A 25,538-nucleotide genomic window follows, 5' to 3' on the forward strand; every position below is an offset into this window, starting at 1 on the left:
CTCTCTCCCTCTCTCTAAAATTCTCTCTCTCACCATTTTCTCTCTCCTCAAAAAACTACCATTAAAGCTTAGAAAAGGTCGATGAAGCTTCAATTCGCTGATTTCAGGTACTTTGTCGTCGAATTCTTGTATATTTCTTCCTTTTTTCTGCAATTTATGTCATTTTTAACCTAATTTTTTTGAATTCGTATACAATTGAAAATGAAGAAGGAGAACAATCCTAAAATCGGGGTGAAAAACCTACGAACGGAGAAGGTAAACAACAATATGCAAATTTCTAACTATTCGCTTGTTTTTTAGAATTTAATTTAAGTTAATTTGTGGTTACTTTTGATTTTAAAGAAAAATATGAAAAGTGAAGATGAAATTGCGAAAAAAGATTGACGAAAAACACAATTCAGATTCAGAAGATAGAGAAGAATCGTAGGTAATCAATCGATTGAATGTTCTATGTCTTAATCTAATTTTTCTGAATTTTTTGTGATTATTTTCTAGATTTTTTGTTATTATTTTCTGAATTCATAACCAATTTGTTCTGCATTTTTGTGAGTAATTATTCATATTTTGATATTTTGTGATTATTTTTTGAATTTTTGAATTTTAGGTTTTCAATTTCTGATTTTTGAATTAATTTATGATTTTTTTTTTCTATTTTTTTTCTGAATTAATTCGCGATGTTCTTTAAACTATGGTTATATGTTCTGAATGTTTAAGCAGAGATAATTCAATCACGAAAATGAGATTAAACGCTTCAAAACATCAGAGCCACGACGCACTGGTATCCCTACTGTCGAACAAGCATTTCTGAAGGACATCCTTGAAAATGCTGGGTAATATTTTATAATCTCAATTCTTTAGAACACGAAGGTTTTACATTTAGAACATGATGGTTCACTGTTTAGAACAAAAAAATTTAATGTTTAGAACAAGGAAGTTACTTTTTAGAACATCAAAATGTAAGGATTGTTAGGTTATGATACATATGACAATTCATAAATCATGCGGAAAAACCATTTAGTCAGGAATACATATTATTTACACATAATCATATAGCATAGTTTAGATGCATACTCTTTGTTGCGTGCCTTCCCTAGCTGCGCCCGAACCGAACAAGAACAAGTCTTTAGGACTCCAAGTGTCGTCCCTCCGTAGATAGTCCACAGCACGTCCGGATCCGCCTTAAGATTGACCAACTAGAATCGCCCTTAAGGTACTAAAGATTTTCGGCACTCTTAGATAAGAAATGTGTCTGAATTTTCTCTCAAAAACTCACTTTGAATACTTGAATAATCTGTTAAAATATGTGACCCTAGGCACGTATTTATAGAGTTATGGAAAGGGTTTTGGAATCCTATTAGGATACTAATTTATTTAATTATAACCCTACTAGGACTCTAATTAAATAATCATTATCTAATAATTTTAGGATTTAATCACACTTCGAATCCTGATTGCTTCAGGATTCCCGCACAAGCAATGCACGAGCACCGTACACCCGCGCAAGCCTTGCGGCCCACGCTAGGCGCACAGCGCTCGGCCCATTGCTGCGCTCCGCGCGCGCGCGCCCAAGGCCTTGGCTGGGCCTGGCCTTGCGCTGGGCCTGGTCGAGGCTTGGCGTGCGCTGGTGTGCGTTAGCTCGCTGGGCGACGGCCTGGCTTCGTGCTGGGCCTTCGTCTAGCGGGCCTCGTCCGATGCTAATTCGTACGATACGCTTCCGATTAAATTCCCGATTCCGGAATTTATTTCCGATACGAACAATATTTAATATTTCCGATTCCGGAATCAATTTCCGTTTCGAACAAATATTTAATATTTCCGTTTCCGGAATTATTTTCCGATTCCGATAATATTTCCGATTCTGACAATATTTCCGTTTCCGGCAATATTTCCGATTCTGGCAATATTTCCATTTCCGATAATATTTTCCGATACGTACCATGTTTCCGTTTCCGGCAACATCTACGACTTGGATAATATTTATATTTCCGATACGATCCATATTTCCGTTTCCGGCAATATCATCGTTTCCGGAGTATTCATTTCTTGCCTGTGACGATCTCAGCTCCCACTGAAACCAAGATCCGTCGATTCCGAATATCCATAGATGGAGTATCTAATGCCATTAAATACTTGATCCGTTTACGTACTATTTGTGTGACCCTACGGGTTCAGTCAAGAGTAAGCTGTGGATTAATATCATTAATTCCACTTGAACTGAAGCGGCCTCTAGCTAGGCATTCAGCTCACTTGATCTCACTGAATTATTAACTTGTTAATTAATACTGAACCGCATTTATTAGACTTAACATAGAATGCATACTTGGACCAAGGGCATTATTTCCTTCAGTCTCCCACTTGTCCTTAGGGACAAGTGTGCATTTCCTAATTCCTTTGTCGCTCGATGCTTGCTCTTGAACATAAGGTAAGAGTTGTCATCCTTATTATGTCCAGAGGTGTTTCTCGGTTTCAGAGTTCAACTGATCAAATAAACAGATAATCATAGCCTATGATTCATCCGAGCACGGCCATGCATTTCACAGTTTCTAGCTCTCCGAGTGGCCTTGTACAACTTTTAAGCATCTCATCCCGATTTATGGGAGAACAATCCCAATCTTGCGATCTTGAGATTAGACTTCGTTTGATAGGTGATTACCTGAGCGTTGCCTTTATAGCCTCCTTTTACGGTGCGACGGTTGGTCAACGTCAAAGCAACCAGTTCTCAAACAAGTAATCTCAAATCACTCAGGTATTGAGGATTTAGTGTCTAATAATTTTAATGAAATTTACTTATGACAGATTTTCATCTCTTACAGTAAAGTTTCATAGGTCTTGTCCGATACTAGTCTTCCCAAAGTAAGTATCTATGCAAATGATTATGACATTGCCATGTCCACATAGTTCAAGAAACAGAACTACTAGTCATCTTGCATTCTAGTCGTCTAACGTTTTCTATGCGTCCAATTTTATAGAAAACTCCGACTAGGGACCATTTTCAACCTTTGACATTCAAGTTCACTTGATAGACATTTCTTAGTCACAGGACTGGTCCTGACAGTCTATCTTGAATATATCGTCAAATTTGAAGGGACTCATCATTTAATACTAAACCAAGATTAAATGGAATATGAAAATACATTTCATATATGATAAATGTTCAACCCCAATGTTTTATAACCATGGGCCTCAAACCCATCTTCTAAAACAATTCATGGAATTCAAAGCTATGCTTGATTTCCAGTGCTACAACGTGAGTGTTGCTTCTCACTTGTTGCATAGGTTTAGTTATCATGCTTTGCCAATCTTAATATCCTTTTCATCGAATGTTCTTCGAGATATGATGATAAGATCTTTTCGAGTTTGTTTATTATGTGATCTAGTCTTTCTTACTTCGATGGTGGTTTTACTCATTTTTCAATGAAGAACCATCAAGTTAGCAGACGTTTTTCTTGCTTCAAGAGTGGTTCTACGCATTTTTCAATGAAGAACCATCAAGCCAGCAGATAGGTGATCTACCCAAGTTCAGTGAAGAACTTTAAACAACCCTGTTTTATTGCTTCTTAGGCAATAATTACTTTTACTTCAACTGTATAGGTTGCTAGTGATGCTTTGTTTGGATTTACCTATCCAGGCAGTTCATAGATATGTGGAAGATTCTCCAACTATATCTTGGAACATAGAAATTATTATTTTAATTTCCCACGCAACAACTCATGGTCTCCAACCCATGTTGCCATTTTCAAAACACGATGCTCTATAGCTCGTCCTTATCAATGGTTAACTCCAAAGGGTCTTGCTTGATCCTTTGCCAGTGTTTATGCGTGTAGCATCAATATTTAGCATATCTTTGTTTCCTTGAATCAAGAACTATTCCTATGTACCTTTTCAAGTATCATAAGTATTCTTGATCTCAATCTAGTTGATCTTCACTTAGATCAATAGAGATTGGTATATGTTCGTCATGCCTAAAGTCATACGATACGTTTTTGGCGATCCTCATATTATATCATACATGATAAATTCTTTTGCAGAATAATTCCCAATTGAATTCTATTCATGTAACTTTAGCTTATCTAGTTTCAGTAGATACTAAATCCAGCTAAATTCTTTGACATATAATATAGGTTAAGAATCTTACTTAGATCCTTGGATGTTTAACTTAGTAAATGCTTATACATAGTTCAAACATTCTTTACTTAGATTTATTCACATGGGTCGAATATCTCCAATGGAGTCATTCGTGTTTGATTTAGTAAATGCCATTACTTAATCTAAAACATTAATATAAGATCTTTGTAAATAGATCTTAATACCCAGTATGCACTAAGTTTCGCCTTGGTCCAACATTGATGAATAATTTCAAACCTAAGTTATTAGCATTTGAATGTTATTTCACAATAGAGAGATATGTGTGTGATACACATAGGACCAATTAAGTTTTATGTACTCCCACTAAACTTCTTATATATCTATAAGAATCATGTACATTTTATGAAACTAAAATACTTATTAGCTTCACTAAAATACATTTCTAATTCCCAATTGCTTGCTTAAATCTGTACTTAGATTTCATAAGCTAGCTTTCTTTTTCAAGCATTTATTTGGATCCACAAATCCTATGACATACCATGTACATAGTTTATTCCAACATTTTATTGAGGAATTGTTTTGTCATCCAATTGCTATATGTACCGATATGCAATCATTGCTTGAATTATAGACTTGAGCATTACGATTATGCATGAGGTTTCAACACAATCCATGCCATGAATTTGCTTGTAACCTTTTAGCAACTAATCTAGCTTTGTGCGTGAACACAATTCCATGTTTGATGGTTTTTATCCTTAAAACAAACTTGCAACCAATAGGTGTGAAACTATTCTTGCAAATCAACAAAATTTCAATTTTGTCATCAAAACATTGAGTATGTTTTATGGCCTCTAACCATTTAAACATATAGTCTATATATGGCCTCTAACCATTTTAGGGAATCTATATTTCGTCATAGCTTTCTTACAAGTCACAAACTCATTAATCTATATGATAATAGTTTGACTGCAAGTTGTAGGTTTCTTCACTATTTAATAGAAGAATCTCATAGTTTCATTGACCTGATCTCTATGTTTCTTCACTATCTAATAGAAGAATCTCATAGTTTCAGTGACTTGAATTCTATGCCTACTTGGGTATAGAACATCAAACAATAGAATATCAATAGCCACTTGAAAGTCCTTTGAATATTCTGTTCTCCTTGAAGCACTTGTAAAGTCTTCTAAGAGATGTCTATTCTTTAAAGCCACTTCTAAAGTCCTTAAAGAATAAGTTCGGTTTTTCTGAAGCACTTCGAAAAGCCTCCGGAATGTCCGTTTATGTTTGTTGTTCGCCTCGAAGACTTTCAAGGTCTATTTTCTCCCACTTGTCATTTTGGAAACGAATCTCCAAAAGGACATCATTTCGAGCAAACAAACATTATGTTCTCAAAAATTCGTGGTAGAAACAATACCCTTGTGTCTCATTTGAATAAATCATAATGAAACATATATCTAGACTTGGGCCTTAGTTTGTTGAATAACAAACACTAAGCTCCCACTGAGTTTAGCAACTCTTTAGATATATTTAATTGAAAAGATATCCTGAAATTACTTTTCAATAGCTTTGACGAATTTGGTTTAGTTTGGTGGTAGTTGAGCATTTTGTTTTAGAAATTATAGGAAAAGTTTTTATGATTCATCATTAATCGAATCAAGTACCAATTGACATCGATTATTCCAACTAAGATATGCCATATCTTATGGACCTAGATTGTGAAATTACAACACACAACCATTGATGATCATATTTGGTCTCAAGTAATCATCAACATGATCTAACCTAGATCTTTATGATTTCTTGCCAAGTGGATTTTATACTTCTGAATCTTTGAACTAGCCAAACAGATTCAACTTATATCACATTTGAGTAAATAAACCTATATTCACTCAAATCTGTGTGAAATAATAAAGTCATAAAACCTTTCTTTAGCTTTGAACTCTATTGTCTAGGCGTTCTAGCAATACTTCATATCTTTTGTTACTTTCAACAAGTAAGACTAGTTGTCTTAAAATGATCTAGAAATCAATCAATTTTCAAAAGTCCATCAAAATAGAGCTTATGAATGTTAACTTGTTGATATGGTCTAAGCAACAATGCCAAAGATTAGTGGAACTCAAATCAAGGGGTTGATTTGAACCTAGTAAAGTTCTTTAAAGAGTTGTTTGTTTTAATCAAGCATATTGACTCAACCTGTAATTGACCATTTCATTCAAATAAACAAACAAACATTGTTTTTGTTTTTCTTGAATGTGAGTCTTTCTGTGTTTGAAGCAGAAATTTAGGTATGCTGATTATGGAACAAAATAGCCATTAAGTTCCAGCCTTTGAAAGGACTTAAAACAAAATTAGATGACCCTACAATTAATGTAGCATTGCCATGCTTCATTTCCCACTTGTAGGTCATTAGTGTATCCTAGCTTCCATTGTTTGAGTTATTACCGAAGTAAGAACCTCAAGCGGTATATGATACCAAGGAAGTTTGATTGCTAGGTCACTTCTCTTTAAACATAAACTTATAGGTAGAAACGGAATCGTAAATTCCTTTCATTTGTTCCTTGTTTTCCTATTTCTTGTACCCTTTCTTATAGTCTTAAGAATTGAATTCTTTAGTGTTGACTTTTATACTTTGTTAGACATGTCCAATGTCACCCCAACAAGGTTCTTAACATTTAATTTATGTTGAATATTAAGTTTCAACTAGATGATCTTACCAGAAGCTTCTAAAGTTCTCTAAGCATCGATCTATTCGAATGTCTAGGGACTAAACTCATTCGAGAATTAAATGGACAAAGATATTAGGTTGTTAACCATTGGTAAAGCTGAGCGTATTAGACTCAATGCTTTATGATCTCAAAACTACAGTGTATTTTGAATTCACAAGCACCAATTGGTTTGCCATTCGACTTTGATGTTCGAAAACAACCATAAAAGTCGCTAAAAGAAACGTACATTTTAAAATTGCTCACATCTCTCATTTCCGTGAATCGTTCTTGGATTCACTACCAATCGAGGAAATTTACTGTTACCTTTCTAAAAGGATTTATTGCAGTGCAAAATATTTAATTATAAACAATAATTAAAACATACATTGAAGCATGCAAAGTCTAAACATTTATCATGAATAATAACTTGAAAATTAAAGCAATCATGCAATTTCAAACAAGTCATTAGCATTTTATTCGAATTATGTGTTCCGGCAGGTGTGAATAAAATGATTCCAAGATCCTAAAATCATTGAAGAACTAAGCATAGTTTGTCGACTTAATCCTAAAACATCTTAGGTAAGCAAAAGCCTTTTGCTAATAGTCTAGAAACTATTCTTGGTTGATAGGTACGTCTAAGAACTTATTAGGTAAACCTATCGATTTTGCCACGACATAAAAGGACTCCTTACTTATATCGTTGAGTTTCACCAAAACTAACATGTACTCACAATTATTTGTGTACCTTGCCCCTTTAGGACCAATAAGTAACACCTCGCTGAGCGAAAACTATTACTAGATTGATGTAAAGGATATCCAAGCAAGTGTATATTTTGGCATGGCACCTTTTAACTCAATTTTTTTTTTTTTTTTTTTTTTTTAAGTTTGGAACTTAAGGCTCTTACTATGTTGGTTAGATTTTAAGTGAACTAAAATCTTTAATCATGCAACATAATCAAGCTTTTGATCTCATGCATTTTAAGACATATTTAAAAGCAATAAATAACTTAAAACATGCATAAGATAAATGTGATCTAGTATGGCCCGACTTCATCTTGAAGCTTTAACTTCAAAGTCCGTCTTGAAAATCTCCGTGGGAGGCACCATTTTCTTCAAATAGGATAAGCTATAATTAAAACTAATTACAACTATTTGATGGTACGCAGACCATATTTGAATTGAAAAACAACTTTGGTACTTTAGACCAATTACATTCAAATTAATGGTACGCATACCATATTTTCTATCCTATTTGGGCCATACTAGTCACTTCATAACCTGCAAAACAGTACATATACAATATATACCATTCACCCATTCATTATCATGAATGGCCCACATAGCTGGTTAGTTAAACACATTATGCATCACGTAAACATTTGCAGTAATTAATCAAGGGCACCAATAATCTACCAATTATTCAGTCCTTATTAATTCTAATCAAGTTGTTTTAACCTTAAGGATTTGTAGACCTAATCAAGAGTTTATGACTAAAAAGCGCTCCCACTTAAACCAATAAATTCATATGCTTTACTAATTTTAAACATAAAAATGTATTTCAAGTCTAACCGGAAACATACAAATTTAATTAAAATTTAAAGCCCATATAAATTTATAATTGAATCCACAAATTTTAATTTGATTTCAGTCGTATTTAAATTAATTCATGATTTTAATTTTAGTAAAATAATTAGAATAAATAAAATTTATTATAATTACAATATTCAAAATTAAAATCCAAGAAAATAATTTAAATTATTAATTTTAAAATTAATGAAAATTACGTAAACTGAAAATTTCAAATTAAACATTCAAAACGATCTAATCACAACGCAAACACCCTACGCATCGCACGCCCATGGGCCACACGCACACAGCCATCGCTGGCCATGTGCGCGCAGCCCATGCGCTCGTCGCATAGCTGCTGCATCTACCCATCGCAAGCCATCGCACAAGTTGGTGCTCGCTGCGCGCGCGCCAGCGCTCGATGAACGCTAGCCATCACTCGCTGTGCGCGCTCGCCAGCGCTTGCTGCGCGCGCTCCAGCGCTCGATGCACGCGAGCCATCGCTCGCTGTGCGCGAGCCATCGCTCGCTGTGCGCGAGCCATCGCTTGCTGCGCGCGATCGACGCTGGGCGCAGCGCTCGTGGCACGCGAGCTTGCGCTCGCTGCGCGCGAGGCTGCGCGCGCTTGCGCGAGGCAGTGCGCGTTGTGGCGCAGCTCGCTTGCTGCCCACACGCGACTGCCGTGCCTTGCCTTCGCCCATGCCCATTCATCCATAGCTCGTGGCCCACGACACAAGGCAGGGCTGCTGCCTTGTGCTCGTGCACCATGCCCTTGCTCATTGCATTCGTGCCGCATGGGCGACGAGCTCCCTTGCTCGTCGTCGCATGCCCGCACTATACAACACCCCTTAAGGGTAACACGAAGCGTCCATTGCTTTGTGGGTGCAAGTTATATGAACGAATCGCATAAAAATTTAAAATTTATATTTAAAATTAATGACAAATTAATAAATTAATATTAATTTCATAATTTTAGGGCGAAAAATCGAAAATTTATTATTCAATTGATTTCCGATTATCATGGATTCAAGCCTAGGTCATAAAAATTTAAAATTTATCATAAATTTACAATTTTTATGGTGGTTTTTAATCATAGGTTTCTAATTAAATTATAATTAATTATGAAAATCAAATTAATTCTAAATTATTCTAATTTTCAACAAATTAATCATAATTACAAATTAGATTGCATAATTAACAAGGCTAGGCATTCAAACTTGTTAAACATATACAGTAGGTCAATCAAAAATTCAAGATTTATCAACAAGAATCGCAAATATTTAATTTAACATCTTAAATTTACGAAATTTTGCATTCGAAAAAACTAAAACCTTCGAAAAGTCATAGTTAGGCTTCGAATTTGAGAATTCTGGGTTCGGCAGAAAACTATTATTTTTGTCAAAATTTTAGAATGCCTTTTACATGCAGAATTGACACAAAAATCACTCGATTTGGATGAGTAACGAAGAAACTGCCGAAAAACTGCGTACGTATAATTAAATAAACGCAATTTGCAATTAATTAACAATTACGAAAATTAATCACCCCTTTAAATTCTTGCAAATTTGTAATATTTAACCATGTTCATGCAATTTAGATTATGAAAATAATAAGAGGCTCGTGATACCACTGTTAGGTTATGATACATATGACAATTCATAAATCATGCGGAAAAACCATTTAGTCAGGAATACATATTATTTACACATAATCATATAGCATAGTTTAGATGCATACTCTTTGTTGCGTGCCTTCCCTAGCTGCGCCCGAACCGAACAAGAACAAGTCTTTAGGACTCCAAGTGTCGTCCCTCCGTAGATAGTCCACAGCACGTCCGGATCCGCCTTAAGATTGACCAACTAGAATCGCCCTTAAGGTACTAAAGATTTTCGGCACTCTTAGATAAGAAATGTGTCTGAATTTTCTCTCAAAAACTCACTTTGAATACTTGAATAATCTGTTAAAATATGTGACCCTAGGCACGTATTTATAGAGTTATGGAAAGGGTTTTGGAATCCTATTAGGATACTAATTTATTTAATTATAACCCTACTAGGAATCTAATTAAATAATCATTATCTAATAGTTTTAGGATTTAATCACACTTCGAATCCAGATTGCTTCAGGATTCCCGCACAAGCAATGCACGAGCACCGTACACCCGCGCAAGCCTTGCGGCCCACGCTAGGCGCACAGCGCTCGGCCCATTGCTGCGCTCCGCGCGCGCGCGCCCAAGGCCTTGGCTGGGCCTGGCCTTGCGCTGGGCCTGGCCTTGCGCTGGGCCTGGTCGAGGCTTGGCGTGCGCTGGTGTGCGTTGGCTCGCTGGGCGACGGCCTGGCTTCGTGCTGGGCCTTCGTCTAGCGGGCCTCGTCCGATGCTAATTCGTACGATACGCTTCCGATTAAATTCCCGATTCCGGAATTTATTTCCGATACGAACAATATTTAATATTTCCGATTCCGGAATCAATTTCCGTTTCGAACAAATATTTAATATTTCCGTTTCCGGAATTATTTTCCGATTCCGATAATATTTCCGATTCTGACAATATTTCCGTTTCCGGCAATATTTCCGATTCTGGCAATATTTCCATTTCCGATAATATTTTCCGATACGTACCATGTTTCCGTTTCCGGCAACATCTACGACTTGGATAATATTTATATTTCCGATACGATCCATATTTCCGTTTCCGGCAATATCATCGTTTCCGGAGTATTCATTTCTTGCCTGTGACGATCTCAGCTCCCACTGAAACCAAGATCCGTCGATTCCGAATATCCATAGATGGAGTATCTAATGCCATTAAATACTTGATCCGTTTACGTACTATTTGTGTGACCCTACGGGTTCAGTCAAGAGTAAGCTGTGGATTAATATCATTAATTCCACTTGAACTGAAGCGGCCTCTAGCTAGGCATTCAGCTCACTTGATCTCACTGAATTATTAACTTTTTAATTAATACTGAACCGCATTTATTAGACTTAACATAGAATGCATACTTGGACCAAGGGCATTATTTCCTTCAAGGATGGTGATGTTTTTGTTAGGTTATGATACATATGACAATTCATAAATCATGCGGAAAAACCATTTAGCCAGGAATACATATTATTTACACATAATCATATAGCATAATTTAGATGCATACTCTTTGTTGCGTGCCTTCCCTAGCTGCGCCCGAACCAAACAAGAACAAGTCTTTAGGACTCCAAGTGTCGTCCCTCCGTAGATAGTCCACAGCACGTCCGGATCCGCCTTAAGATTGACCAACTAGAATCGCCCTTAAGGTACTAAAGATTTTCGGCACTTTTAGTCAAGGAATGTGTCTGAATTTTCTCTCAAAAACTTACTTTGAATACTTGAATAATCTCGTTATAAATTTTGAACCCAGGCCACATATTTATAGGGGTATGGAAAGAGAATTGGAATCCTATTAGGATACGAATTAATTAAATTAGAATCATAATAAAACTCTTATTTAATTAATTTATCAAATAGAATTAGGAATTTAATCATTAAACGAATCCTGTACGTTTTAGGTTTCGTATGTGAACACAAACACCCACGCACGCACAGCAGCCCACGAGGGGTGCCATGCGCGCGCGCGCACAGCCCGAGCATCGCAGCCCACGACTGCCGCAGCCTTGGGCGCGCGCTGGGCCTGCCTTGCGGTGGGCCTGGCGCAGCCTTGGGGTGGCGTGTTGTGGCGCGCGTTTCCCTTGCTGGACGTGGGCCTGGCTTCGTGCTGGGCCTTCGTCTAGCAAGCTCGTCCGATGCTAATTCGTACGACGCGCTTCCGATTAATTTTCCGATTCCGGAATTCATTTCCGATACGGACAATATTTAACATTTCCGATTCCGGAATTAATTTCCGTTTTGAACAAATATTTAATATTTCCGTTTCCGGAATTATTTTCCGATTCCGATAATATTTCCGATTCAGACAATATTTCCGTTTCCGGCAATATTTCCGATTCCGGCAATATTTCTATTTCCGATAATATTTCCCGATACGTACCATGTTTCCGTTTCCGGCAACATCTACGACTTGGATAATATTTATATTTCCGATACGATCCATATTTCCGTTTCCGGCAATATCATCGTTTCCGGAGTATTCATTTCTTGCCTGTGACGATCTCAGCTCCCACTGAAACCAAGATCCGTCGATTCCGAATATCCATAGATGGAGTATTTAATGCCATTAAATACTTGATCCGTTTACGTACTATTTGTGTGACCCTACGGGTTCAGTCAAGAGTAAGCTGTGGATTAATATCATTAATTCCACTTGAACTGAAGCGGCCTCTAGCTAGGCATTCAACTCACTTGATCTCACTGAATTATTAACTTGTTAATTAATACTGAACCGCATATATTACACTTATCATTGAATGCATACTTGGACCAAGGGCATTATTTCCTTCAGTCTCCCACTTGTCCTTAGGGACAAGTGTGCATTTCCTAATTCCTTTGTCGCTCGATGCTTGCTCTTGAACATAAGGTAAGAGTTGTCATCCTTATTATGTCCAGAGGTGTTCCTCGGTTTCAGAGTTTAACTGATCAAATAAACAGATAATCATAGCCTATGATTCATCCGAGCACGGCCATGCATTTCACAGTTTCTAGCTCTCCGAGTGGCCTTGTACAACTTTTAAGCATCTCATCCCGATTTATGGGAGGACAATCCCAATCTTGCGATCTTGAGATTAGACTTCGTTTGATAGGTGATTACCTGAGCGTTGCCTTTATAGCCTCCTTTTACGGTGCGACGGTTGGTCAACGTAAAAGTAACTAGTTCTCAAACAAGTAATCTCAAATCACTCAGGTATTGAGGATTTAGTGTCTAATAATTTTAATGAAATTTACTTATGACAGATTTTCATCTCTTACAGTAAAGTTTCATAGGTCTTGTCCGATACTAGTCTTCCCAAAGTAAGTATCTATGCAAATGATTATGACATTGCCATGTCCACATAGTTCAAGAAACAGAACTACTAGTCATCTTGCATTCTAGTCGTCTAACGTTTTCTATGCGTCCAATTTTATAGAAAACTCCGACTAGGGACCATTTTCAACCTTTAACATTCAAGTTCACTTGATAGACATTTCTTAGTCACAGGACTGGTCCTGACAGTCTATCTTGAATATATCGTCAAATTGAAGGGACTCATCATTTAATACTAAACCAAGATTAAATGGAATATGAAAATACATTTCATATATGATAAATGTTCAACCCCATTGTTTTATAACCATGGGCCTCAAACCCATCTTCTAAAACAATTCATGGAATTCAAAGCTATGCTTGATTTCCAGTGCTACAACGTGAGTGTTGCTTCTCACTTGTTGCATAGGTTTAGTTATCATGCTTTGCCAATCTTAATATCCTTTTCATCGAATGTTCTTCGAGATATGATGATAAGATCTTTTCGAGTTTGTTTATTATGTGATCTAGTCTTTCTTACTTCGATGGTGGTTTTACTCATTTTGCAATGAAGAACCATCAAGTTAGCAGACGTTTTTCTTGCTTCAAGAGTGGTTCTACGCATTTTTCAATGAAGAACCATCAAGCCAGCAGATAGGTGATCTACCCAAGCTCAGTGAAGAACTTTAAACAACCCTGTTTTATTGCTTCTTAGGCAATAATTACTTTTACTTCAACTGTATAGGTTGCTAGTGATGCTTTGTTTGGATTTACCTATCCAAGCAGTTCACAGATATGTGGAATACTTTCCAGCTGTATCTTAGAACATAGAAATTAATATTTTAATTTCCCACGCAACAACTCATGGTCTCCAACCCATGTTGCCATTTTCAAAACACGATGCTCTATAGCTCGTCCTTATCAATGGTTAACTCCAAAGGGTCTTGCTTGATCCTTTGCCAGTGTTTATGCGTGTAGCATCAATATTTAGCATATCTTTATTTCCTTGAATCAAGAACTATTCCTATGTACCTTTTCAAGTACCATAAGTATTCTTGATCTCAATCTAGTTGATCTTTACTTAGATCAATAGAGATTGGTATATGTTCGTCATGGCTAAAGTCATACGATACGTTTTTGGCGATCCTCATATTATATCATACATGATAAATTCTTTTGCAGAATAATTCCCAATTGAATTCTATTCATGTAACTTTAGCTCATTCAGTTACAGTAGATACTGAATCCAACTAAATTCTTTGACATATAATATAGGTGAAGAATCTCATTAGATTCTTTGATGTTTAACTTAGTAAATGCTTATACATAGTTCAAACATTCATTACTTAGATTTATTCACATGGGTCGAATATCTCCAATGGAGTATTTCGTGTTTGATTTAGTAAATGCCATTACTTAATCCAAAACAATAATATAAGATCTTTGTAAATAGATCTTAATACCCAGTATGTACTAAGTTCCGCCATGGTCCATCATTGATGAATAATCTCAAATCTAAGTCATTAGCATTTGAATGTTATTTCTCAATAGAGAGATATGTGTGTGATACACATAGGACCAATTAAGTTTTACGTACTCCCACTAAACTTCTTATATATCTATAAGAATTCTGTATATTTTATGAAACTAAATGCTTATTAGCTTCACTAAAATACAGTTCCAATTCCCAATTGCTTGCTTAAATCTGTACTTAGATTTTATAAGCTAGCTTTCTCTTTCAAGCATTTATTTGGATCCACAAATCCTATGACATACCATGTACATAGTTTATTCCAACATTTGATTGAGGAATACGTTTTGTCATCCAATTGCTATATGTACCAATATGCAATCATTGCTTGAATTATAGACTTGAGCATTACGATTATGCATGAGGTTTCAACACAATTCACACCATGAATTTGCTTGTAACCTTTAGCAACTAATCTAGCTTTGTGTGTGAACACAATTCCATGTTTGATGGTTTTTATCCTTAAAACAAACTTCCAACCAATAGGTGTGAAACTATTCTTGCAAATCAACAAAATTTCAATTTTGTCATCAAAACATTGAGTATGTTTTATGGCCTTTAACCAATTAAACATATAGTCTATATATGGCTTCTAACCATTTTAGGGAATCAATATTTCGTCATAGCTTTCTTACAAGTCACAAACTCATTAATCTATATGATAATAGTTTGACTGCAAGTTGTAGGTTTCTTCACTATTTAATAGAAGAATCTCCTAGTTTCATTGACCTGATCTCTATGTTTCTTCACTATCTAATAGAAGAATCTCATAGTTTCAGTGACTTGAATTCTATGCCTACTTGGGTATAGAACATCAAACAATAGAATATCAATAGCCACTTGAAAGTCCTTTGAATATTCTGTTCTCCTTGAAGCACTTGTAAAGTCTTCTAAGAGATGTCTATTCTTTAAAGCCACTTCTAAAGTCCTTAAAGAATAAGTTTGGTTTTTCTGAAGCACTTCGAAAAGCCTCCGGAATGTCCGTTTATGTTTGTTGTTCGCCTCGAAGACTTTCAAGGTCTATTTTCTCCCACTTGTCATTTTGGAAACGAATCTCCAAAAGGACATTATTTCGAGCAAACAAACATTATGTTCTCAAAAATTCGTGGTAGAAACAATACCCTTGTGTCTCATTTGAATAAATCACAATGAAACATATATCTAGACTTGGGCCTTAGTTTGTTGAATAACAAACACTAAGCTCCCACTGAGTTTAGCAACTCTTTAGATATATATAATTGAAAAGATATCCTGAAATTACTTTTCAATAGCTTTGACGAATTTGGTTTAGTTTGGTGGTAGTTGAGCATTTTGTTTTAGAAATTATAGGAAAAGTCTTTATGATTCATCATTGATCGAATCAAGTACTAATTGACTTCGATTATTCCAACTACGATATGCCATATCTTATGGACCTAGATTGTGAAATTACAACACACAATCATTGATGATCATATTTGGTCTCAAGTAATCATCAACATGATCTAACCTAGATCTTTATGATTTCTTGCCAAGTGGATTTTATACTTCTGAATCTTGGAACTACCCAAACAGATTCAACTTATATCACATTTGAGTCAATAAACCTATATTCACTCAAATCCATGTGAAATAATAAAGTCATAAAATCTTTCTTTAGCTTTGAACTCTATCGTCTAGGCGTTCTAACAATAGTTCATATCTTTTGTTACTTTCAACAAGTAAGACTAGCTTGTCTTAAGTTGATCTAGAAATCAACCAACTTTCAAAAGTCCATTAAAATAGAGCTTTTGAATGTTAACTTGTTGATATGGTCTAAGCAACAATGCCAAAGATTAGTGGAACTCAAATCAAGGGGTTGATTTGAACCTAGTAATGTTCTTTAAAGAGTTGTTTGTTTTAATCAAGCATATTGACTCAACCTGTAATTGACCATTTCATTCAAATAAACAAACAAACATTGTTTTTGTTTTTCTTGAATGTGAGTCTTTCTGTGTTTGAAGCAGAAATTTAGGTATGCTGATTATGGAACAAAATAGCCATTAAGTTCCAGCCTTTGAAAGGACTTAAAACAAACTAGATGACCCTACAACTAATGTAGCATTGCCATGCTTCATTTCCCACTTGTAGGTTATTAGTGTATCCTAGCTTCCATTGTTTGAGTTATTACCGAAGTAAGAACCTCAAGCGGTATATGATACCAAGGAAGTTTGATTGCTAGGTCACTTCTCTTTAAACATAAACTTATAGGTAGAAACGGAATCGTAAATTCCTTTCATTTATTCCTCGTTTTCCTATTTCTTGTACCCTTTCTTATAGTCTTAAGAATTGATTTCTTTAGTGTTGACTTTTATACTTTGTTAGACATGTCCAATGTCACCAACAAGGTTTTTACCATTTTAATTTATGTTGAATATTCTGTTTCAACTAGATGATCTTACAAGAAGCTTCTAAAGTTCTCTAAGCATCGATCTATTCGAATGTCTAGGGACTAGACTCATTCGAGAATTAAATGGACAAAGATATTAGGTTGTTAACCATTGGTAAAGCTGAGCGTATTAGACTCAATGCTTTATGATCTCAAAACTACAGTGTATTTTGAATTCACAAGCACCAATTGGTTTGCCATTCGATTTTGATGTTCGAAAACAACCATAAAAGTCGCTATAAGAAACGTACATTTTAAATTGCTCACTTTCTCTCATTTCCGTGAATCGTTCTTGGATTCACTACCAATCGAGGAAATTTACTGTTACCTTTCTAAAAGGATTTACTGCAGTGCAAGATATTTAATTATAAACAATAATTAAGACATACATTGAAGCATGCAAAGTCTAAACATTTATCATGAGTAATAACTTGAAAATTAAAGCAATCATGCAATTTTAACAAGTTATTAGCATTTTATTCGAATTTATTGTTCCGGCAGGTGTGAATAAAATGATTCCAAGATCCTAAAATCATTGAAGAACTAAGCACAGTTTGTCGACTTAATCCTAAAACATCTTTGGTAAGCAAAAGCCTTTTGCTAATAGTCTAGAAACTATTCTTGGTTGATAGGTACGTCTAAGAACTTATTAGGTAAACCTATCGATTTTGCCACGACATAAAAGGACTCCTTACTTATATCGTTGAGTTTCACCAAAACTAACATGTACTCACAATTATTTGTGTACCTTGCCCCTTTAGGATCAATAAGTAACACCTCGCTGAGCGAAAACTATTACTAGATTGATGTAAAGGATATCCAAGCAAGTGTATATTTTGGCATGGCACCTTTTAACTCAATTTTTAAGTTTGGAACTTAAGGCTCTTACTATGTTGGTTAGATTTTAAGTGAACTAAAATCCTTAATCATGCAACATAATCAAGCCACAATCTCATGCATAATTAAGACATATTTAAAGCAATAAATAACTTAAAGCATGCATAAGATAAATGTGATCTAGTATGGCCCGACTTCATCTTGAAGCTTTAACTTCAAAGTCCGTCTCGAAAATCTCCGTGGGAGGCACCATTTTCTTCAAATAGGATAAGCTATAATTAAAACTAATTACAACTATTTGATGGTACGCAGACCATATTTGAATTGAAAAACAACTTTGGTACTTTAGACCAATTACATTCAAATTAATGGTACGCAGACCATATTTTCTATCCTATTTGGGCCATACTAGTCACTTCATAACCTGCAAAACAGTACATATACAATATATACCATTCACCCATTCATTATCATGAATGGCCCACATAGCTGGTTAGTAAAACACATTATGCATCACGTAAACATTTGTTGCAATTAATCAAGGGCACCAATAATCTACCAATTATTCAGTCCTTATTAATTCTAATCAAGTTGTTTTAACCTTAAGGATTTGTAGACCTAATCAAGAGTTTATGACTAAAAAGGGCTCCCACTCAAACCAATAAATTCATATGCTTTACTAATTTTAAACATAAAAATGTATTTCTAGTCTAACCGGAAACATACAAATTTAATTAAAATTTAAAGCTCATATAAATTTATAATTGAATCCAAAAAGTTTAATTTAATTTCAGTTGTATTTAAATTAATTCATGATTTTAATTTTAGTAAAATAATTAGAATAAATAAAATTTATTATAATTACATTATTCAAAATTAAAATCCAAGAAAATAATTTAAATTATTAATTTTAAAATTAATTAAAATTACGTGAACTGAAAATTTCAAATTAAACATTCAAAACGATCTAATCGCATCGCAAACACCCTACGCATCGCACACCCATGGGCCACACGCACACAGCCATCGCTGGCCATGTGCGCGCAGCCCATGCGCTCGTCGCAGAGCTGCTGCTTCTACCCTTCGCAAGCCATCGCACAAGATGGTGCTCGCTGCGCGCGCGCCAGCGCTCGATGCACGCGAGCCATCGCTCGCTGTGCGCGCTCGCCAGCGCTCGCTGCGCGCGCTCCAGCGCTCGATGTACGCGAGCAATTGCTCGCTGTGCGCGAGCCATCGCTCGCTGCGCGAGGCATCGACGCTGGACGCAGCACTCGTGGCACGCGAGCTTGCGCTCGCTGCGCGCGAGGCTGCGCGCGCTTGCGCGAGGCAGTGCGCGTTGTGGCGCAGCTCGCTTGCTGCCCACACGCGACTGCCGTGCCTTGCCTTCGCCCATGCCCATTCGTCCATAGCTCATAGCCCACGACACAAGGCAGGGCTGCTGCCTTGTGCTCGTGCACCATGCCCTTGCTCATTGCATACGTGCCGCATGGGCGACGAGCTCCCTTGCTCGTCGTCGCATGCCCGCACTATACAACACCCCTTAAGGGTAACACGAAGCGTCCATTGCTTTGTGCGTGCAAGTTTTATGAACGAATCGCATAAAATTTAAAAATTTATATGACAAATTAATAAATAATATTAATTTCATAATTTTAGGGCGAAAAATCGAAAATTTATTATTCAATTGATTTCCATTATCATGGATTCAAGCCTAGGTCATAAAAATTTAAAATTTATCATAAATTTACAATTTTTATGGTGGTTTTTAATCATAGGTTTCTAATTAAATTATAATTAATTATGAAAATCAAATTAATTCTAAATTATTCTAATTTTCAACAAATTAATCATAATTACAAATTAGATTGCATAATTAACAAGGCTAGGCATTCAAACTTGTTAAACATATACAGTAGGTCAATCAAAAATTCAAGATTTATCAACAAGAATCGCAAATATTTAATTTAACATCTTAAATTTACGAAATTTTGCATTCGAAAAACTAAAACCTTCGAAAAGTCATAGTTAGGCTTCGAATTTGAGAATTCTGGGTTCGGCAGAAAAATTTTATTTTTGTCAAAATTTTAGAATACCTTTTACATGGGGAATTGACACAAAAATCACTCGATTTGGATGAGTAACGAAGAAACTGCCGAAAAACTGCGTACGTATAATTAAATAAACGCAATTTGCAATTAATTAACAATTACGAAAATTAATCACCCCTTTTAACTCTTGCAAATTTGTAATATTTAACCATGTTCATGCAATTTAGATTATGAAAATAATAAGAGGCTCGTGATACCACTGTTAGGTTATGATACATATGACAATTCATAAATCATGCGGAAAAACCATTTAGCCAGGAATACATATTATTTACACATAATCATATAGCATAATTTAGATGCATACTCTTTGTTGCGTGCCTTCCCTAGCTGCGCCCGAACCGAACAAGAACAAGTCTTTAGGACTCCAAGTGTCGTCCCTCCGTAGATAGTCCACAGCACGTCCGGATCCGCCTTAATATTGACCAACTAGAATCGCCCTTAAGGTACTAAAGATTTTCGGCACTTTTAGTCAAGGAATGTGTCTGGATTTTCTCTCAAAAACTCACTTTGAATACTTGAATAATCTCGTTATAAATTGTGAACCCAGGCCACATATTTATAGGGGTATGGAAAGAGAATTGGAATCCTATTAGGATACGAATTAATTAAATTAGAATCATAATAAAACTCTTATTTAATTAATTTATCAAATAGAATTAGGAATTTAATCATTAAACGAATCCTGTACGTTTTAGGTTTCGTATGTGAACACAAACACCCACGCACGCACAGCAGCCCACGAGGGGCGCCATGCGCGCGCGCGCACAGCCCGAGCATCGCAGCCCACGACTGCCGCAGCCTTGGGCGCGCGCTGGGCCTGCCTTGCGGTGGGCCTGGCGCAGCCTTGGACTGGCGTGTTGTGGCGCGCGTTTCCCTTGCTGGACGTGGGCCTGGCTTCGTGCTGGGCCTTCGTCTAGCAAGCTCGTCCGATGCTAATTCGTACGACGCGCTTCCGATTAATTTTCCGATTCCGGAATTCATTTCCGATACGGACAATATTTAACATTTCCGATTCCGGAATTAATTTCCGTTTCGAACAAATATTTAATATTTCCGTTTCCGGAATTATTTTCCGATTCCGATAATATTTCCGATTGAGACAATATTTCCGTTTCCGGCAATATTTCCGAGTCCGGCAATATTTCTATTTCCAATAATATTTCCCGATACGTACCATGTTTCCGTTTCCGGCAACATCTACGACTTGGATAATATTTATATTTCCGATACGATCCATATTTCCGTTTCCGGCAATATCATCGTTTCCGGAGTATTCATTTCTTGCCTGTGACGATCTCAGCTCCCACTGAAACCAAGATCCGTCGATTCCGAATATCCATAGATGGAGTATTTAATGCCATTAAATACTTGATCCGTTTACGTACTATTTGTGTGACCCTACGGGTTCAGTCAAGAGTAAGCTGTGGATTAATATCATTAATTCCACTTGAACTGAAGCGGCCTCTAGCTAGGCATTCAGCTCACTTGATCTCACTGAATTATTAACTTGTTAATTAATACTGAACCGCATATATTAGACTTATCATTGAATGCATACTTGGACCAAGGGCATTATTTCCTTCAGTTTTCAACTATGCAAAACTTCTGAATAAAGATAGCTACATATAAAGGAGCTTAGCTTTGAGATGTTTTATCCTATAAAAGTTGCTCTGGTTATCCACTTCCACAAGTTGTTCTCCAAGTTTGATTTGCTATTTTCTCTTTCTTATTGAATAAAACTCGTACTTTCCTTGATAATATAAATAGTGTAGGTATTCTTGTGCTTAGCTGCTCCTAAATTTTCCTTGTTTAAGTGTCTGCATGTTCTGTAATGAACTTATGTTTAATTGAAGCAAAAGGAAAATTTTGAGCTTGCTAAGGGGAAAGCGAGGGGGGGCTTTGCATAAAAGATATATTATTGGGAGCTAAACCGAACACTTCTCTGTTTTCACATTCTTAATTTCTGATATTTAGCCCAGGTTGACCCTTACAATCAGATTTCGTAGGTGATATCTATGAAGAAGCTTTGATGGGAGTTTAAAGTACCATCTGATATTGGTAGGAACTAATAAGGATAATGATTCTCCCATTTCTCCCTAGAAAAGTAATCCCTTCGTTCTCCACTCGTCTTCTTTTTAAAGTTTCATTAAGTCTTAACTAACAACTATCAGCATCACCTCCAAGCATTCAACATGCCATCATATCTCAGCTCCCTAGATTCTTCACTACCTTTTATTATTTTTCCCTTATTTTAAGCATGACATATTGACATACTGCCTTGGAATAATGTCAGACTGCTTGTAGGCTCTCTTGTGAACATGTTTCTGCCTTTCCTAGTAATATGTTGTGAATGTAATGACCTTTTATTGATGATAATAAAGTCTAAATTCAAGTTGTTCAGCTGAGCATATCTGATTTTCTATTAACTGAGGTTTAGAACATATAAATTCAATTATTAGAACACATAGCTTAACTGCTTAGAACATGTGAGTTAACTGATTAGAACATATAGGAATAAAGTACAGAACATATATCTTCACTTGCTAGAACATATAAATTCAATTGTTAGAACATATAGCTTCTCTTGTTAGAACATGTTCTTCACTGGTTAGAACATATCATTGGTTATAACATATAACATATGTTGTTCTTAATATAATATACACATATTTAAGACATAACTAAATTCGTTTCATATGTTGTAGGGAAGAAACCGAAGCTAACCTTGATGGAAAAACTGAAGTTACTGTCAATTATGATGTCTTCAATTATGTGCTGGGTGTACTTATGTGTATTGCGTCTGTTACTTGCATGTGTGTGTGCTCTTTTATGTGTATCTGTGTCAATTCAGAAATTTAGTTTGGGAATTTAGAACATTTAGCTTAAGAATGCAGAACATGTAGTTTGGGGACTCATAACATCTAGTTTAGGAATTCAGAACCTTTAGTTTGGGAATTCAGAACCTTTAGTTTGTGAATTAAGAACATCTTCTTTGTAAATTCAGAACATATGTTATTTTATTGTTTCTAATATTCAAATTTTAATTCATTGCAGTTTGAGAAAATGAAGATATTGAAGGTTGAGTATTGTGGCAAGATATTGGCGCGTAGGGAAAATGATGGACATCATGTTATGATTCCAAAGTCAAGGAAATGGGCAACAAAGAATCAAATTTTTAACGGGATCATAGTGTCTTTGTAACATCAAATGTTGAATTTCTTGTAAATACTTTATGTTGAATTCGTAAAATTGGTAAACCGACAATTTCGATATTAGTTGGTTTTTATCAACTTGTAATGATTCATTTGCTTGAAGTTTTAACCTTGTTTGAAGTTTATTTTGACGAATAGACTCGTGATGTGATATTTTAAAGAATCTATTAAAAAAGAAGTCAAATACTTCACAAATCTACTAGCTAAACCATGTTCAAAATATCGGTAAAAAAATATGTATTCTATTTTTCTATGTAGAACAAAAGATATAAAATTTTAGAACATGATAAACGTACTGAATGAAATAATGCCCTTGGTCCAAGTATGCATTCTATGTTAAGTCTAATAAATGCGGTTCAGTATTAATTAACAAGTTAATAATTCAGTGAGATCAAGTGAGCTGAATGCCTAGCTAGAGGCCGCTTCAGTTCAAGTGGAATTAATGATATTAATCCACAGCTTACTCTTGACTGAACCCGTAGGGTCACACAAATAGTACGTAAACGGATCAAGTATTTAATGGCATTAGATACTCCATCTATGGATATTCGGAATCGACGGATCTTGGTTTCAGTGGGAGCTGAGATGGTCACAGGCAAGAAATGAATACTCCGGAAACGATGATATTGCTGGAAACGGAAATATGGATCGTATCGGAAATATAAATATTATCCAAGTCGTAGATGTTGCCGGAAACGGAAACATGGTACGTATCGGAAAATATTATCGGAAATGGAAATATTACCAGAATCGAAAATATTGCCGGAAACGGAAATATTGTCAGAATCGGAAATATTATCGGAATCGGAAATATTGTCAGAATCGGAAATATTATCGGAATCGGAAAATAATTCCGGAAACGGAAATATTAAATATTTGTTCGAAACGGAAATTGATTCCGGAATCGGAAATATTAAATATTGTTCGTATCGGAAATGAATTCCGGAACCGGGAATTTAATCGGAAGCGTATCGTACGAATTAGCATCGGACGAGGCCTGCCGGACGAAGGCCCAGCACGAAGTCGGGCCATCGCCCAGCAAGCCAAACGCGCGCCCAGCCAAGGCAGCGCCCAGGCCCACCGCAAGGCAGGCCCAGCGCGCGCCTAAGGCCATGGGCCTCGCTGCGTGGGCTGCTGCTCGCACGCACGCATGGGCGGCCCTCGTGGCTGCCGTGTGTGTGTGTGAGTTTGTGTTCATGCACGATTCCTAAAACTATTAGAATTAGTATATGATTAAATTCCTATTCCTAAAAGGATAAATTAATTAATTAGAGTTCTTGTAGGATTCTAAGTTTAATTAATTCGTATCCTACTAGGATTCCAATTCCCTTTCCATAACTCTATAAATACGTGCCTAGGGTCACATATTTTCAGAAATTAATTCAAGTATTCAAAGTGAGTTTTGAGAGAAAAATTCAGTCATATTTCTTACCTAAGAGTGCCGAAAATTCTAGTACCTTAAGGGCGATTCTAGTTGGTCAATCTTAAGGCGGATCCGGACGTGCTGTGGACTATCTACGGAGGGACGACACTTGGAGTCCTAAAGACTTGTTCTTGTTCGGTTCGGGCGCAGCTAGGGAAGGCACGCAACAAAGAGTATGCATCTAAATTATGCTATATGATTATGTGTAAATAATATGTATTCCTGGCTAAATGGTTGTTTCCGCATGATTTATGAATTGTCATATGTATCATAACCTAACAGTGGTATCACGAGCCCCTTATTATTTTCATAATCTAAATTGCATGAACATGGTTAAATATTACAAATTTGCAAGAATTAAAAGGGGTGATTAATTTTCGTAATTGTTAATTAATTGCAAATTGCGTTTATTTAATTATACGTACGCAGTTTTTCGGCAGTTTCTTCGTTACTCATCCAAATCGAGTGATTTTTGTGTCAATTCCGCATGTAAAAGGCATTCTAAAATTTTGACAAAAACAATATTTTTCTGCCGAACCCAGAATTCTCAAATTCGAAGCCTAACTATGACTTTTCGAAGGTTTTAGTTTTTCGAATGCAAAATTTCGTAAATTTAAGATGTTAAATTAAATATTTGCGATTCTTGTTGATAAATCTTGAATTTTTGATTGACCTACAGTATATGTTTAACAAGTTTGAATGCCTAGCCTTGTTAATTATGCAATCTAAT

General features: G+C 36.0%; 1 long non-coding RNA gene across 1 annotated transcript; it reads left to right on the forward strand.

Moving 5' to 3' along the window:
* Positions 1-23,538, forward strand: LOC130459735 (uncharacterized). Its single transcript, XR_008919326.1, has 4 exons — positions 1-107; positions 208-427; positions 718-830; positions 23,228-23,538. It is a non-coding gene; the product is annotated as an uncharacterized lncRNA (long non-coding RNA).
* Positions 23,539-25,538: the final 2,000 nt, after the last annotated feature.

Source organism: Spinacia oleracea, chromosome 4 (assembly GCF_020520425.1).
Source record: "Spinacia oleracea cultivar Varoflay chromosome 4, BTI_SOV_V1, whole genome shotgun sequence".
Lineage (NCBI taxonomy): Eukaryota > Viridiplantae > Streptophyta > Magnoliopsida > Caryophyllales > Amaranthaceae > Spinacia > Spinacia oleracea.